We start from the raw sequence: 18088 nt of genomic DNA, 5'->3' as shown, positions 1-18088 counted from the left end.
AAAGAATGACAGTAACAACAGGAATAAAACCAACGCTAACATCACCGCCACCACCACCACCACCACCACCGACGACAACAACAGTAACAACAACAACAACAACAGCAACAACAACAACAACAACAACAACAACAACAACAACAACAACTGCGTGCAAGGACATCACTTCCTTATCTTGCAATTTGTCGAGTGGAATTCCAGAAATATCCGTCTTCTTCAGACTTTCTTCCCAACCTGTACGTACTCAACCTTCCCACGTCACCACAAAATATACAGACAAGCCTTTTATAGAGATGACAGCATCTTGACAGCACGATCTCAACATCCTAAGGAAGTAGTTATTCCAACACTATTTTAATCGTCTTGAAATTTTAGCTCTACGACAAGAGACTTAAAATAGCATCTACCGAACATGTTTGCTTTCTTAATGAGCAACACCAAAGACCGTCGAAAACAAAAATAACACGGAGCATAAAGACGGACGAAATGCCGCTAAGCATTTTGCCCGGCGTGCTAACGATTCGGCCAAACAATAACTAAATTACCTTCATCAGTAACAACATCAACGACAGTAGCCAAGACGACGTAAGCAAAAAGAAAATCGCATCAACAGAGACGATAACAGGATTATGAATAACATACCAACACTAAATTATTTCTTATTTCTTTATTGCCCATAAGGGGCTAAACATAGAGAGGACAAACAAGGACAGACAAAGGGTTTAAGTCGATTACATCGACCTCAGTGCGTAACTGGTACTTAATTTATCGATCCCGAAAGGATGAAAGGCAAGGTCGACCTCGGCAGAATTTGAACTCAGAACGTAACGGCAGACGAAATACCACTAAGCATTTTACCCGGCATGCTAACATTTCTTATTTCTTTATTGCCCACAAGGGGATAAATATGGAGGGGGACAAACAAGGACAGACAAACGGATTAAGTCGATTACATCGACCCCAGTGCGTAACTGGTACTTAATTTATCGACCCCCAAAGGATGAAAGGCAATGTCGACTTCGGCGGAATTTGAACTCAGAACATAAAGACAGACGAAATACCGCTAAGTATTTCGCCCGGCGTGCTAACGTTTCTGCCAGCTCGCTGCCTTACTAAATCACCAACACTAAATTCTTTCTAATTTTCTCATTAGACTGGTAACTCTGCGGGGAGTGGAATGTCAATTACATTGACCCCAGTACTCAGCTGGTACTTATTTTATCGAACCCGACGGATGAAAGGCAAAGTCAGCCTCAGCGGTATTTGAACTCAAAACTTAGAGAACGCTAAGAAATGTCTGATGCGTGAACTATTCTCCCAGCTCAGCGCCTTACTACTACTACTACTACTACTACTACTACTACTACTACTACTACTACTACTACAACTACTACTACTACTACTACTACAGGCCTGAAATTTTGGGGGAGGGAGTTAGTCGATTGCATTGATCTTAGTTGTTTAACTGGCACCACTTTTATAGACCTTGAAGGAATGAACGGTGACGTCGACTTCAGCGAAATATGAAACCGGGAGAGAAATACTGCTAAGCATTGTGTCTGGTGCAGAAACCGTTCTGCTAGTTCACCGCCGACAAAGAATAAATAACAACAAAAGCAAAACAACCAGCAACAACTATGACAAATGATTATAATCAACGATGAAAAGAATAATTAGCAATAAACAATAGACAAGAAATAATGTAAAGGAAAGTAAATGAAAAAGACAAAGAACACTTTTGTGATCAAAAACGTCAATGAACGAAACAAGCGTAGAAAGCAAAAGAGAGGAAGAGGGAGGAGGGGAGATAGAAATTAAGTAATTAACGATGACAAATTTTGGCATAAGTCTAGCAATTTTAAGGGAGGTAATTAGGCAATGACATTAATACCGGTGTTCAATTAGTATTTATTTTATGGAATCTAAAGGTGAAGGGTAACGTCGACTTTGAACCTAAAGCGTAAAGAACCGGAAGAAATGCTGCTAAGCATTTTGTCCGACTCTCTAGCGATTCTAGAAGCTCGCTGTCTTGAATTAGGTAATTAAAAGTAAAAGAAAAATAATTGGGTGACACTCTAGCATGGCCATATTTGAAATTACTCACTCTAGTAAAAGTTGTATGTATTTTGTTTCTTCAAATGTTGCAAGCTGGCAGAAACGTTAGCACGCCAGGCGAAATGCTTAGCGGTATTTCGTCTGTCTTTATGTTCTGAGTTCAAATTCCGCCGAGGTCGACTTTGACTTTCATCCTTTCGGGGTCGATAAATTAAGTACCAGTTACGTACTGGGGTCGATCTAATCGACTTAATCCCCTTGTTTGTCCCCTCTATGTTTAGCCCCTTGTGGGCAACAAAGAAATAAGAAACGTTAGCACGCCGGGCGAAATGCTTAGCGGTATTTCGTCTGCCGTTACGTTCTGAGTTCAAATTCCGCCGAGGTCGACTTTGCCTTTCATCCTTTCGGGGTCGATAAATTAAGTACCAGTTACGCGCTGGGGTCGATGTAATCGACTTAATCCCTTTGTCTGTCCTTGTTTGTCCCCTCTATGTTTAGCCCCTTGTGGTCAATAAAGAAATAAGAATCGTTAGCACGCTTAATAAAATGCTTAGAGGCATTTCATCTGTCTTTACGTTATGAGTTCAAGTTCTTCCTAGGACGACTTTGCTTTTATCCTTTCGGATCGATAAAATAACTATTAGTTGAACAATATAATTGATGTACGCAACTTATCTGCTTTCTCGAAATTGCCGACCTTGTGGCAAAATTTGAAATATTTTAGTTCATATAAACAAGTGACGGCAAGCAAAGTAGTTCGATTAATATATATTTTAAAGTATATACTTACTTTAAACCTGAATCTACTTCAAATATCTGCTGTAAATTCATTCTTAATTAAGTCACTAGACATTAGTTCTCTTGGGGCATATTTTCACTTACTGAATAGGCAGCAAGCATAACTATTTACAGGACCGGCAAAACTAGTGGAAAAAACACAGGCAATTTTCTCAAATTGGAGACATGGTTTCGATTTTTCTCAGATTGGAGACATGGTTTGGCACAGATGGGACATAGCTAAAAGATGGTTATCGTTCAATATGCGTATCTTTTGTCTTCTATCTTTTATTTGTTTTAGTCATTAGACTGCGGCCATGCTGTGGTACAGCCTTGAATAATTTATAGTCGAATGAATCGACCCCGGTACTTCTCTTTTTTGTTAAGCCTGGTACTTATTCAATCGGCTTCTTTTGATGAACCGTTGAGTCACGGAGAAGTAAACACACCAACACCGGTTTTCAAGTGATGGTGGGAAAAAACACAGACACAAAAGACGTACATACGCATCGAAATAATTATATATACAGAGCAACCTCGGTTCTCGAACTTCTCACATGTCGAAGAAATCGGTTTCCGAACAGAAAAATTCGAGATGAAAATGCCTCGGTTTTTGAACAAAATTTCGGTTCTCGAACAACATTGCCGAATCGAGCCGAACCGAGTTAACCCGAATGGATTCATTTCTGAGTCGAAGCGCGTGTTGTACACATTCGTGTGTTGCGCTGTTCTTTTCTTTTCCAATTTTATTGTACTGTGCCCTTTTTTCTCTTCATTAGCCCTTAGTCATAGCTTCAAAGAAAGATAAAGGAAAAGAAAATTTGAGAGAAAAACAATTGAAGTGAAGAAAGAAATCATTGCAAAACACGAAAATGGCGTTCGCGTGTCAGATCTCGCTGCGCAGTACGATATGCCTACATCGACAATATCTACTATTCTAAGAGATAAGGAAGTGATAAAAGCAGCTGATGTTGCAAAAAGAGTGACTGTTATTAATAAACAAAGACTAAAGATACTCGAAGAAGTGGAAAAGTTATTGTTTATTTTTATAAATGAGAAACAATTAGCAGGTGACAGTATCAGCGAAGCATTTATTTGTGAGAAAGCATTAGAAATTTATAATGATCTAGTAAAGAAAACCCCTGGTACAAGTGCTAAATGTGATACTTTGAATTCAGAAGCTTGTAGAGGCTGGTTCGAGAAATTTAAGAAGAGAAGAGAAATACACAGTGTAATTAGGCATGGAGAGGTAATTAGTTCAAACAAGGAAGTGGCTGAGAAATTTGTGTTTGAGTTTAGTGACTTGATAAAGGAAGAAGGCTATCTTCCCCAACAGGTGTTCAACGGAGATGAAACAGGATTATTTTGGAAATGAATGCCAAATACGATCTATATTACTAAGGAAGAACAAGCGTTGCCAAGGCGCAAGCCAATGAAAAATAGATTCACTCTTGTTGCTATGCAGCAACGCAAATGGCTATTTCAAGATCAAGCTATTGCTTGTTTACCATTCCGATAATCCGAGGGTCTTCAAAAGAAACAATTTTATGAAGAATAAATTGTCTGTTATGGGGCGGGCTAATACGAAGGATTGGGTAACCAGGCAATTTTTTATTGAGTGGATTCATGAAGTTTTTGCCCCGAGTGTTAAAAAATATCTTGAAGACTAAAACTTGCCTTTAAAATGCCTTCTCGTGTTAGTCAATGTTCCCGCTCACCCTCCAAGTTTGAAGGATGACTTAATTGAAGAGTTTGATTTTATTCAGATCAAAAACCTGCCTCTTAACAACCTGCCTCTTAACAACACAACTCCTCTTATACAACCAATGCAAACTTTAAGAAACTTTACACAAAATCCCTGTTTCGAAAGTGTTTTCTAGTCACTAATGACGCTTACTTAATTCTCAGAGAAGTTTGGAAAAATCATTTCAGTATCCCGAATTATGTTAATGTTATCGATAATGCATGGGACCAAGTGGGTTGCAGAACCATGAATTCAGCATGGAAGAAACTTTGGCCAGACTGTGTACCAGAACGACTTCTTTGAGGGGTTTGACACAGCTACACTGCTGCTGTTGAGGAAATTGCTATTGTTGATGGTATTGTCTCTATGGGAAAAACTATGGGCTTGGATAACGACAGTGAAGGTACTGAAGAGCTGATGGAAGACCACCGTACTGAGCTTACCACCGAAGAGCTCGTACATTTTCAAAATGAATAGCAAAAGACTTTCGCTGAGGAAATGTCTTCTGAGGAGAAGGAAGGAAAGGAGGATGTCCCAAATTCTTTAATCAAAGAAATCTGTGCTAAATGGGATGATGTGCAAAGTTTTTTTGGAAAAATATCACCTTGAGACAGTGGTAGCAAATAAACAATTTCAATGACAATGTCATGTCTCGTTTTAGAGAAATTTTCCAACGCAAGCAAAAACGATCAACATTGGACAGGATTTTTACTGAAAGAAATAAGAAAAGAAACTTCAGAGAAAGATTTTCCTGAGCCAAAGAGATTAAAAAGGGAAGAAACCCCCGAAAGACAGTTACCAGAAGTTTTTTTGGAAGGGGACCCCTCTTCTAAGAAATAACACACTTTGTGTGTTATTTACAGTTTGAATAAGCGTTTTTATAGCAAAATATATAGTGTAAGCCTGTAAATAAGCATTCATCTGGTGCTAGGAAACGAATTAATCTCTTTTACACTAATTATAATGGGGAAAAAAAGATTCGATTCTCGAGCAATTCGGTTTTAGAAAAGACTTCCAGAACAAATTATGGTCGACAACCGAGTTAGCTCTGTATATATACAGATATATATATATATAGGACGGGCTTCTTTCAATTTCCGTCTAGAAAACTCACAAAGCTTTGGTCGGCCCGAGGTTATAATAGAAGACACTTGCCCAAGTTGCCATACAGTGGGACTGAACGCAGAACCATGTGGTTGGGAAGCAAGTGTCTTACCACACAGTCACGCCTGCACCTGTTCATTACTTTAACGTTCGTGTTTATCTGACATTATCTTTCGGCAGATAATCATTGTGTTGTGACAGTGAGAAGTACCTTCAATTATATGAATTTGCTCTTCAATTGAATCTCACCGATGGTAAAAGAGTAGGAAAAAATAAATGCAAACAAAAATGAAATGGAATGAAATGAAATATCGCTTAGTAAAGTAAGACAGAGCTTTTACGATTAACTCAGTGCTAGCTAACCGACACTACCTACTCTGCCCATTGTCTTATATACATATATAGACATATATATCAATCCATACATGTGTGTGTGTGTGTGTGTGTGTAATGTCTCTGTATCCAATTTTGAGTTATGTAAGAACGTCATCAAGTAGATTGATAACTTGCTCTGATGTCTATCAATTTCTTCGTATAATTTGTCAGTTATATGGACTGTGTAGTAATTAGCTATCAAATAAACAAACATACAGCCATCTCTCTTTTGCCCTCTTCCTCTTCCTGTATATGTATGTATGTATTATGTATGTATGTACGTATGTATGTATGTATGTATGTATGTATGTATGTATGTATGTATGTATGTACGTATGTATGTATGTGTATATCTATTTATTCATCTATCGATCTATATCTGTCTGTCTGTTTGTGTGTGTGCCTGTATATATGTCTGTATGTATACGTAGGTATCAGTTTGCGAAGATGTGTGTATTATATAACACAGATCGAATGAAGATGACTAATATAGATGACTTAATATGTAAGCAAAACATCTCTCAGACAAAGTAATATCATCATCAGATTACATTCTCTCACATAGAATACGCATAACCGGTTTCCTCAGAAATGTTCATCTCCAATTATCTTCTAACCTACACGAAATTTAATTTTTATTCTTGTCTCACAAAAGAAAACAATTTGCATAATATGATTTGATGTTTGAATCATCTGCTAGTCGGCAGCAGACATTTTCTTCTTTGGAAATTGTACTGTAAATCTGATAGTCTTATTATAGTAATTTATACTGGCAAAAATACTAATTCTAATGTGACGTTTTCTTTTTTCACCTTTTAATATAATAATACGTTTTAGGACGTTGTAGGTTATCGTTCTTTATTTTTTAAAAATGATTTTTATATTTTGTTTTTCTTCTTAAACTTCTCGTGCTAAACATACAGCTGATAAGGTTTCTTGTGCTGATGTTTGATTAGAGACAATGAACAATGATATTTCTTATAATATATTAATATTTGTTTTGTTATTTTTATTTATTTTTTGGCAATTTCGTAGCTGACAGATTGTTTTAAACACGTGATTCAGTAGAGTAGGTTTGAATTGCGGTAGAGAGGAGAAGAGATGAGAACGGTTGAGAGGAGACGCTACGTTGATAGTAATTGGTTTCAAGAAACGAAGATGTATAATTCTTTTATTGAAAATCATTTTTAGCATGGAAACAAAGGTCATTGATCAATAATATGAATTAAAAAAGACGTAAAAAGACATAGAAAAGCAAGCAAAAAAAGAGAAAAGAACGTAAATTTGTTCTCTAACTGTCAGTGCTAAGAAACAATCACAAGACATTGACGTACTTAATACGGAAAAAAGAAAATAATTCTGACGTTGAAGTAATATAAGTGAAAGAATGATGTACGCAAATCTAAACTAATATTGTCGCTATGTGTTTGTATATACCGAATTTAAGCATAAGGTGTGTACTCGCTGTATAGTTCGTCTAAAATACAAAAAGTAAAACACAAAAAGAAGCTGTATTCTTCCAGAAAGTTGAATAATAATGATAACTAGTAGAAGTACCCGTCGTTGACTGGGTTCAGAAAGAGTCTTCAAAAATTATACTCTGATTTACGAAAGTTACTGCTTCCATATTATTGAATGTTTTGTAGCGGAATATCTGCAAGATCTTATTGCCAGGTTTCGGCCCCAAAAGTTATAATATTTTGCTAATGGATCTGCTGATAGTCAGTCTCTTCATCTGTTTCTATTTTCCTACGCTGAGATTGCTTAGGTAGTCCAAATCTAATTTTTTTTCGGAGGCATCGTAGTAGAGTGAATTAATTTATAAGACAGGGGACTTAACTCCTGTTAGCAAACTTACGGATTTCACCGACGTGAATATTGGTAAAAGGTATGGTTGAAAAGCTATTTTTACCGCTATCCGGGGGTGCCTCGGGAAAAATAATTTCACAAAAGCACATCCATGGTCGTAACCAATGTCCTCCTAAAATTGGAGCGACATGCGTGCTAATTTGTGGACGTGCATAAAGTACATTCACGTACACACAGGCACACACACACACCCACATCCTGCCTTTTATAGATATAGATGATCATAATAATGATTTCAAATTTTGGCACAAGGCCAGCAAGTTCAAGGGAGGGGATAAGTCGATTACATTGTTCCGAAGTGTTCAACTGATGCTCATTTTATCGATCCCGAGAGGATGAAGGGCAAGGTCGAGCTCGGAATTTGAACTCAAAACTTAGAAACGGGAGAAATGCCTCGAAGTATTTTGCCCGGCGAATAATAATAATAATAATAATAATAATAATAATAATAATAATAATAATAATAATAATAATCCTTTCTACTATAGGCACAAAGCATGAAATTTTGGGGAGGGGACCACTGGTACTTATTTTATCGACCCTGGAAGGATGAAAGGTAAAAACGACCTCAGCTGAATTTGAACTCAGAATGTAGCGATGGGCGAAATATCCCTGAGCATTTCGTGCAGTGCGCTAACGATGTCTGCCATCTCACCACCTTAATAATGATAATAATAATAATAATAATAATAATAATAATAATAATAATCCTTTCTACTGAAGGCACAAGGCCTGAAATTTGTGGGGAGGGGACTAGTCGATTGCATCAACCCTAGTATTTCACTGGTACTTAATTTATAGACCCCGAAAGGATGAAAGGCAAAATCGACCACGGCGGAATTTGGACACAGAACGTAGCGGCAGACGAAATACCGCTAAGCATTTCGTCCAGCGTGCTAATGATTTTACTAGCTCGCCGCCTACAAGAAGAAGAAGAAGAAGAAGAAGAAGAAGAAGAAGAAGAAGAAGAAGAAGAAGAAGAAGAAGAAGAACAACAACAACAACAACAACAATAATAATAATGACAATGATAATAATGATAATAATAATAATAATAATAATAATAATAATAATAATAATAATAATAATGATAATACCACAGCACATATCCAAGGCACACAGAGCTGCGCTCGGTAGTGAAGTGAAAGCACGTTATAAAAATAAAACTACTGAACAATAATAATAATAATATCAACAATACAATTTGAGTGTTTTCAGCTATTTTGCATTGTTTCAGTTGAAGGAAAGAAAGGAAAAATATGTAAGAAGAATAGTGAGTTTTGATTTGAATGTATCGTTGTCGTTATTGATCTTTATGTCCCAGATCAGCACTGATTGATCTATCCTTTGATCAGTAGCATTCTAAGCATGACAATTCTGTTTTTATCAAGCATATAGAACCATATTATCCAATAAGTTCATATAATTGACTCGACAGAAGTATATCAATTTTTTTCCATCGTTCCCATCGGATAAAGTTCTCAAATAAGCGCTAATGATTCTTTAAGTTCCAGTTATAGAGCCTGCTTATCTATATATTTATACCAATGTGAAGGCGCGTGGCTTAGTGGTTAGGGCATTCGACTCACGATTGTAAGGTCATGAGTTCAATTCCTGGCGACGCGTTGTGTCCTTGAGCAAGACACTTTATTTCACGTTGCTCCAGTCCACTCAGCTGGCAAAAATGAGTAGTACCTGTATGTCAAAGGGCCAGCCTTGTCACACTCTGTGTCACGCTGAATCTCCCTGAGAACTACGTTAAGGGTACACGTGTCTGTGGAGTGCTCAGCCACTTGCACGTTAATTTCACGAGAAAGCTGTTCCGTTGATCGTATCAGCTGGGACGCTCGTCGTCGTAACCGACGGAGTGCTCTTACTCACTCACTCATTTATACTAATTCATAATTTCAAATAGACACGTTGTCCCTGAATGTCTTATCTTTCCCAGTTTCCTCTTTTACACACACAAGCACACGCACAGACAGAATCATACACACACACACGCACACACGTACACAAACATACAAACATACATATACACGTGTGTATTTTGTGAGTGTTTCTCTATGTGTATATATGTATGTATATATGTATCTATGTATGTATATACATTTTCATTTCAAGATTTCTTGCCAATAGAGAAACATCCGGTTTCTAACCTAGATCCAATGCTCCTTCATTGGAATTTCAACATCAACAACAGGGTATTTTTGTATGTATGAATGTATATGTGCAAATTTATGTTTGTTTTATGTATGTATTTTCATACATATAGTTGCATATCTAGACATGCTCATATATACTTAAATGATAAACCTCTAGAAAGTTTCACAGACTTTTACAGTCCCATTGATGGATTAGATCTGTAGTCTTCGAATCAGCTTTCTCCTATCTGGTTTTGAGAAGCCTAATGTCTCAAGATTGGTACTTAGGCAGTATTTTAGATATCCAGGTGGCCTCAAAATTACAGGAATAAACTTGAACTTGTAATATGTATGTATGTATGTATTTATGAGTGTGTGTATATGTATGTATGTATAGTTCATTCCACCCAAGGCCAGCCATGTGTACACAGACGTCTTTTTGTTATCGCACTTTTTCCCGACTCTCAATTCTCACTTCTTCTATTTCACTTCTTCATATTCATGTATGTGTATCTCTCTCTCTCTCTCTCTCTCTCTCTCTCTCTCTCTCTCTCTCTCTCTCTATATATATATATATATATATATATATATATATATATATATATATAGATTATGAGAGGCAATGGTGTCAAGAAGATCCAAAGGTAATGCTGAGTAAGTACTATGGACAGACTATAGTTAAGCTCCATGGTTCGGTGATTATGCGAATGAGGAGTCCAACGTCGATCATATATCAGCATGCGTATATATAAATATTAACAGAATGAGATGAAAATCCAAGGCTGTGAAAGATTTCAGAACATTTATAAAGAGAAGGTCTTACAGCTGTTTCCGGGATATTTTATATATCCCTTCATCGGAGACGGTGTGAGAAAATGGTTAAGCAATAGTTATTCTAGATAAGATATGAAATAGAGAGTGAAGTGGAAGAATGAAAACAGACGTGTGATATGCAGGGATATTGTATCTGAAGTTGCATTATTTAAGCAGAATGGTATACATATAAGATTCATGTACCTTGTGTGTAAGTTCCAATAGAATAACTATTGCTAAGCCATTTTCTCACACTGTCTCCGATGAAGAGATATATAAGATATCCCGGAAACAGCTGTAAGACCTTCACTTTATAATTGTTTTGAAATCTTTCACAGCCTTGGATTTTTATCTCATTCTGTTAATTTTATCTCATTCTGCAGTCGCCATAAATAAGAAGATTTAGTAAGGCAAATCAATTATTAATTTATTGTGAAAATAATTTTCATGATCGTGTGAAGACATGTACAAGTACCTGCTATTATCCTGTCTGCTTGTTCATTCTAAGTTTAAATATATTTTTACTTTATTCTTTCAGTGCTTGCTGATTGATCTCAGACCAGACCAGATAATCAGACGGTAAGTGATTTGATAATAAAACATAATAGATTAATCTAGTTCACTGCGGGAGAAATAGAGTTTTTATTTGGCAGGTTTCCCTTTCAGGTATTTATTATCTTTTTTTTTAATGAAGTAATCAATATAATATTTATAAAATTATCAGAATAGACGTCTATATATATTAGGAACCAATTTGAATGAATTTCAGAACATTCATTTTAATTTTTAAATCTAACATGTTCTTATTTGCTCTATTGATATTAATGATTCCTGTTTCACTACGGCTGAGGACATCCTTACAATTAACCAGTCATTGTTGAATATTTTGTTCAATACATACAGTTTCATGTACTGAAACAACTCTGCTAAGAAAAGGTTGAACTGATGTGTCATCAGAAAAACACTTAATGTTATCCATAATAGTGCGCCATCACAGACACACATGAATACACACACACACACACACACACACACACACACACACACACACACACACACACACACACACACACACACACACACACACACACACACATGTGATGGCGCACTATTATGGATAACATTAATCTATTATGTTTTATTATCAAATCACTTACCGTCTGATTATCTGGTCTGGTCTGAGATCAATCAGCAAGCACTGAAAGAATAAAGTAAAAATATATATTTATGGCGACTGCAGGAAGTATTTTCCACACCAAAGACAATATTCCGTTTATTTCAAAGAATAGGGAATGAAAGAAAAAGAATTTAATGGAAAGAGGCCGAGCTATTGAAACAAGACGTTAAATGTACTCCAAGAATAATTAGGGATAAGGGACACTAGGCGGATTAATCGATTTCTTACTTCAAGATCTAGTATTTTGTTTTAATCCTGAAAAGTGAGTACATATATAGAAAATAATGTTCCTTGAATTTAACTTGTATTTAACAACATATCAGTGGTGCTTATTCTGTCAACAGCAGTGTTTTGAAATACAAAACTAAGTCTGCGATAACTGGAGAGGAACGGAACTAATTAAAATAATATAGCTATTTCAGCTCTCTACTAATTCGGTAACCGGATTAAGCATTCACACCACTGTGTCTTTCACCTCCAGGGATTCATCAAACTCATATTTACGTAGTGTTAAACATTCTAAAGATAGAAGATTTATCTTCTTCGTAATTATCATTCTGAAACGATCCAGCACTTATTTTCCTCCTCAGAAAAGATGACTAAAGATCTTCACACAAAAATATCACACTCATATCAACTGTGAAATAATCCGTAATGTTGATTTGATTTCGAGACACATAACGCAGTTACCAATGGGTTGACCCAATCAATTATTTTATCTTTATTACTATTTTGCCTTTAGTGTTTCCGATATTTTTTAATAATGATTATTTCATTTGCATCTATATTGTTATGATGAAGCCTGTTGTTAACAACAGAATGCATCCTGGTTACTGATTTGTTAGAAGCTGTACAATTAGTACATATCTTCATATTAAGTAATTAAATAGGATAAGATAATAATATTAATTGGAAATGCATTTCCCTTCCTTCAGAATCCATATCTATAGTGAAACAAAATTGTGTTTATCACGTAAACGTCTAATTAAAGCATTATAAATTAAGTACTTGTGAGAAAACTTGGCAACTGTCCCAATCATTCCCATCAGAATTATATTAATGCAAGTTTGGAGATAAACACCAAGACATGCATGCACGCATGCACACTTTCACAGACCATTATTTCTTTTACATTACTAAGATGGTGGATTAACAGAAACGTTGTGAGTTCTAATCCCAACCAGAATGACTTTATTTTCATCCCGCCAGAATCTACGAAATAAGCTCCAATCATATACTGAAGTCGATTCAATCCAATGTAATCCAACTACAAACATTTAATCAAATACCAATGCCGTAAGAAATCTGTATTGATGTTCATTTCAAATAAATTTCTATTCTTTTCCGTTTTCTGTTTGAAATATTGCGTTCAAACTCTACATGAGTTCGAATTATAACGCTATCATTGCACTTCTAAAATATATTTAAGATTAATAAACGAAATACTAAACGGATTATTTGGAAAATAATAACCTGTGCATAGGGTTTAATGCCGTATTTATTCTATCAATAAAGCTAAGTTGACTTCTACAAGGCACTTTTCAAAATTCTTTTATTCCGTATTAAATTCTTACACTATAACGAAGATGTTTTGGGTGGGATTATTACGTTTGTAACATTCTTAAGGAAGCACGTCATATTTTAAGAAAAGGATTATGATTTATGACATTTGCAAAAGTATTAAAGACAAAAATCGAAAATGCTTTACAGAATTCGATCGAGAAGGGCTTACATCTTATTTGACGGTGTTCGTCTTTGTTATAGTCTATATTGAATATTAAAGAATCTTAGAACTTGATAAAGCAAATGTTTTTGATAGGAACCTCCTCTTCCGTTTCAATTAATTCACATGTATGTACGTTACATATGTTCACAGCACCAAACTTCTTGAAAAGTAACTGGTTTTATGTCAGCATAGTAAACATTGATGTTGCAGACTTACTATAGAAAGTGGTGGATAACATAGATATTGGTGAATTCTATAAATATTAGTGAATACTAGAGACATAGACCAGTTATATATGAGTAGAGATGAGATGAGATTCAATAGAGTTTTAGATACAGAAGAGTCTCTACAGATACAAGTGAGTAATATAAAGACGGTTGCAACAGTGACAAAATGGAAGGATGAATACCCGAAATTGAGAATAGAGGTGAGTATTATGTGTGACTGCGTGAATATACAGAGTAGCAACTGCGCAGTATTTTCTTCGTCTGTCTGTCGCTTTCACTTTTGCTCCTTCTCTCGCTTTCACTTTTGCTCCTTCTCTCGCTTTCTCTCTCTCCCCTCTCTCTCTATATACATACATACAAACACACACACATATGAAGAGAGAGAGAAAAAGCGAGAAAGGGAAAGAAAGAAAGAAAGAGAGAGAGAGAGATTTTATATATAATTTATATTATGTATATTGTATTTATGAGAATTTGTGTGTGTGTGTGTGTGTGTGTGTGTGTGTGTGTGTGTGTGCTGATTATATAGCTTCATGGATATATGAATGCGTATAGTTAGACTTTGACACTTTTATAGATGACATTCAAACCAGAACTAATAAAATCCCAGGAGGGTATTTTGTGCAATATATAGGCGCAGGAGTGGCTGTGTGGTAAGTAGCTTGCTTACCAACCACATGGTTCTGGGTTCAGCCCCACTGCGTGGCACCTTGGGCAAGTATCTTCTACTATAGCCTTGGGCCGACCAAAGCCTTGTGAGTGGATTTGGTAGACGGAAACTGAAAGAAGCCCGTCGTATATATGTACTTATATATGTATATGTGTGTGCATATGTTTGTGTGTCTGTATTTGTCCCCCCCCCCCAATATCGCTTGACAACGGGTGCTGGTGTGCTTACGTCCCCGTAACTTAGCGGTTCGGCAAAAGATACCGATAGAATAAGTACTAGTCTTGCACAGAATAAGTCCTGCAATTTATCCAGTACACCCATTAAACAAGAAAATAGTTTCTCCCTAAACAATAGATCCACTTATTTCGGTTAGTAACTTATTCACGAACATACGAACACTAGCGGGTAATATTCTCTGCGAACGCACAAAAGGCCTTTTCGGGGCTACTTACTTTGTATTGTTATTGGATTAGCGAATCAATTATGAGAACGGAACCAAGGGATAAGCCCATCTTTCCCAGTAATTACCGGGCACGTCAGCTATGTATATATATATATGATGATGACGGCCGTCCACTCGTGACCGAGGAAGACCATTGCTGACCTTCAGGAACATTCTTCGCTCTAGGACTAACTTACATTTTGCATTTACGGCTCCGCTGGTGGATAGTGAGCCCTGCTCTTGACAAGCAGACACGACTGCAAACATTGCAGACCAAGCTTTCCCCATTCACTATTCGAGGCGAGCGCTTTCGCGCAGCTCGCTTAAGTTCTTCATGCTGGATACGTGCTCTCTCAAAAGTGTTGATCCCCTCCTTAACCTGCTTCCTTCATCTGTGGCGATGACAGGCATTGTTCTCCCAGTCAGTGTCCTGCATATCACAAGAACCAACGTTCATGAACCCATCCATGAAAATCCACCGTCACATATAGAAAAATTTAATAAGTGAATACACTAAAAAGAACTATAATAAAATACAAAGTAATAATCATTAAAATAATTAAAATAATCATTAAAATAATTATTTTATTTTAATGATTATTATTTTAATGATTATTACTTTGTATTTTATTGTAGTTCTTTTTAGTGTATTTACTTATTAAATTTTTCTATATGTGACTGTGGATTTTCATGGATGGGTTCAGGAACTGTGGTTCTTTACTCTAAATTATATATATATATATTATATACCGTGAAACTTAATTCTTGATAAATTGTATTTAATTGAGTTTTTACCTGTAAATTTGGATTTTTATCCCTAATATTATTATCATTATATATGTATATTTATATATATAAGACAAGGTATATAGAATGGCGATGGATTATAGCCTCGGACACGGCCACTAGAATACGTGGAGTTCTTTACTAATCTAAACATTCATATCCTGGTGTCCTAAAGAGAGCTTATCAAGTATTTTGTCCGGATTGATAATCCCTAAAAAATATCAGCATAATTAACATATGTCCACCCATATACACGCACATGCAGATGAGTGTATCTATGTGTATATACTTATATATTCTCCGCATTATATGTATACAATCTATATGAATATTACGTGCCCATACAGGCACATACAAATGTATGTATATACGAGAGATGTTAAAAAATTCCTGACTTTAAGGGCGTCGCGAAAGGCCTGGCTGGAAGCCTAACCTTCCGTGTTTTATTACAGGGCTTAGAAAAACTTAAGGACGCTGCTTCTGTGAATCTGAGAGGGGAATATATTGAAAGAAAATCATAATTATTGATTCTCTTGTATTTTCTTCTCCTCAAGCCAGGAACTTTTCAGCATACCCACGTGTGTGTGTATACATACATACATACATATATATATATATATATATATATATATATATATATATATATATATATATATATATATATAGATGTACAAACACTCACAAGCACACACACACATAGACATTCATATATCACAAAAGAAATGGTTCGTGAAACCTCCCGTCTTTTATTCACGAAGGAAAGTTCGATTAAATATAATTCCGTTTTCTTCTTTTCTCCTTCTATTGAAAAGATAGAGAAATGGTTTATATTGAGCGGAAATTTTAAGATTATATTATAGAATAGCAGTGTAATCTCTACATAGAAATTTCCAGTTTTGAATGAATGAGTTGTATATAGAAAGATAAGAATAAATTATGCAGAAAAAAATGAGTATTGAATAATGATATAAGAAATAAAAGAACTACTTATATAATAATGTACCGATATTTCCTTTGAATTCTAAAAATCTATAGGTACCAATGTAAAGGTTATGAGAACCGTTCCAAATCTCTAGTGAATTGCCTTCGTCTTTCTCATTTCAATATCTATTTCTTTACGAGTGTATACAGATTTCACATTTTCATACGTTTTCATGTATACATGCATGCATACTTTCATACACGTATACATCCAAACACCGACACATATATACGTATATGCATGCATGTGTGTGCGTGTGCGCGTGTGCTTGCAGGTATGTGTGTGTGTGAGTGTGTGTGTACATTCATAAATATGTATACATATGTACATACATATAAAAGCATATGTATACATACATATACATATATATAAATATTTAAGCTTCAGTTGAATTAGGTACTTAAGTTGAAGAACGAAGTCAGTCCAGTATTATCTGCACAACTCGAAGTAACCGTGAATAAAATCAAAATAAGCAACAAGATATCAAGTAGTGATGCAGTTGTCTATTCTTAGCTACAATAGCGACAGCAGGGATTTCTTCCATCTTCTTTATCTGTTAAAATATTTAAGAAAAATTATATGTTAAACTTCCATTTATTTATTTGTGCCGCTGTGATGTACCGTAAATCCTCGAGTATAATCCGCATTTTTTCCCAAAATTTAAAGGTCAAAATCCCTAGTGCGTACTATATACGAGGTTAAAAATGAAAAATAATTTTCTAAGCAATGTCCGAGTCTCTATTTGCTGTCCGGCAATGTTTATTCAGACGCATTTTGTGATGTCAGGCTTGTAACTGATAGTGATAAATATGTAAAGGCAATTTACTTAATATTTATTTTTCACTGACGTTATTACTGTTATTTCAAAATTTTCTGCAAACAAAGTGCACAAAAAAGCTACACATTTGCATTATGTTATATATACAATAATAATAAAGGATGTTACCGTATATACGTTTACAAACAAAGGACGTTATATAGACCTCCTTGACTCAAGTTAGAGAAGGGGTGCGTATTATATACAAGGTTTAGGTTTTTTAGAGGTACAACCCTCTAAAAATCCTCTGCGTATTATACTCAAGGGCAGACTATACTCGAGGATTTACGGTAATTCTTGCATTGTTCAATTAAATGGATCCGCTTGAAACGGTCGTACTGCATTACTACTTGATGTCCTGTTGCTTATTTTGATTATAT

At 35.6% G+C, this 18088-nt stretch overlaps 1 protein-coding gene and 1 long non-coding RNA gene across 6 annotated transcripts in view; one reads left to right on the top strand and one right to left on the bottom strand.

Moving 5' to 3' along the window:
* Positions 1–18088, bottom strand: part of LOC106875510 (uncharacterized) — a 337304-nt gene that overhangs the window by 52378 nt on the left and 266838 nt on the right. For 2 of the 5 annotated variants that reach the window (XM_052966003.1, XM_052966002.1), the window contains one exon: positions 12039–12079. The exons of 2 other annotated variants lie outside the window; for them this stretch is intronic. The gene's annotated coding sequence lies outside the window, so the exon portion shown is untranslated. Of the gene's footprint in view, positions 1–11356; positions 11385–12038; positions 12080–18088 lie in introns of all 5 variants that reach the window. One more of the 5 variants, XM_052966005.1, reaches the window with a different exon arrangement.
* The window catches only part of LOC106875512 (uncharacterized), a 25316-nt gene that overhangs the window by 3375 nt on the left and 3853 nt on the right, over positions 1–18088 (top strand). Inside the window, exon 2 of the long non-coding RNA XR_001410125.2 lies at positions 11420–11460. This is a non-coding gene — a long non-coding RNA (uncharacterized LOC106875512). The remainder of the gene's footprint in view (positions 1–11419; positions 11461–18088) is intronic.

This window comes from Octopus bimaculoides, chromosome 3 (genome assembly GCF_001194135.2).
Source record: "Octopus bimaculoides isolate UCB-OBI-ISO-001 chromosome 3, ASM119413v2, whole genome shotgun sequence".
Classification (NCBI taxonomy): Eukaryota; Metazoa; Mollusca; class Cephalopoda; order Octopoda; family Octopodidae; genus Octopus; species Octopus bimaculoides.
Note: the sequence above shows the minus strand (reverse complement) of the source record. Positions and strands in the feature narration are given on the sequence as shown.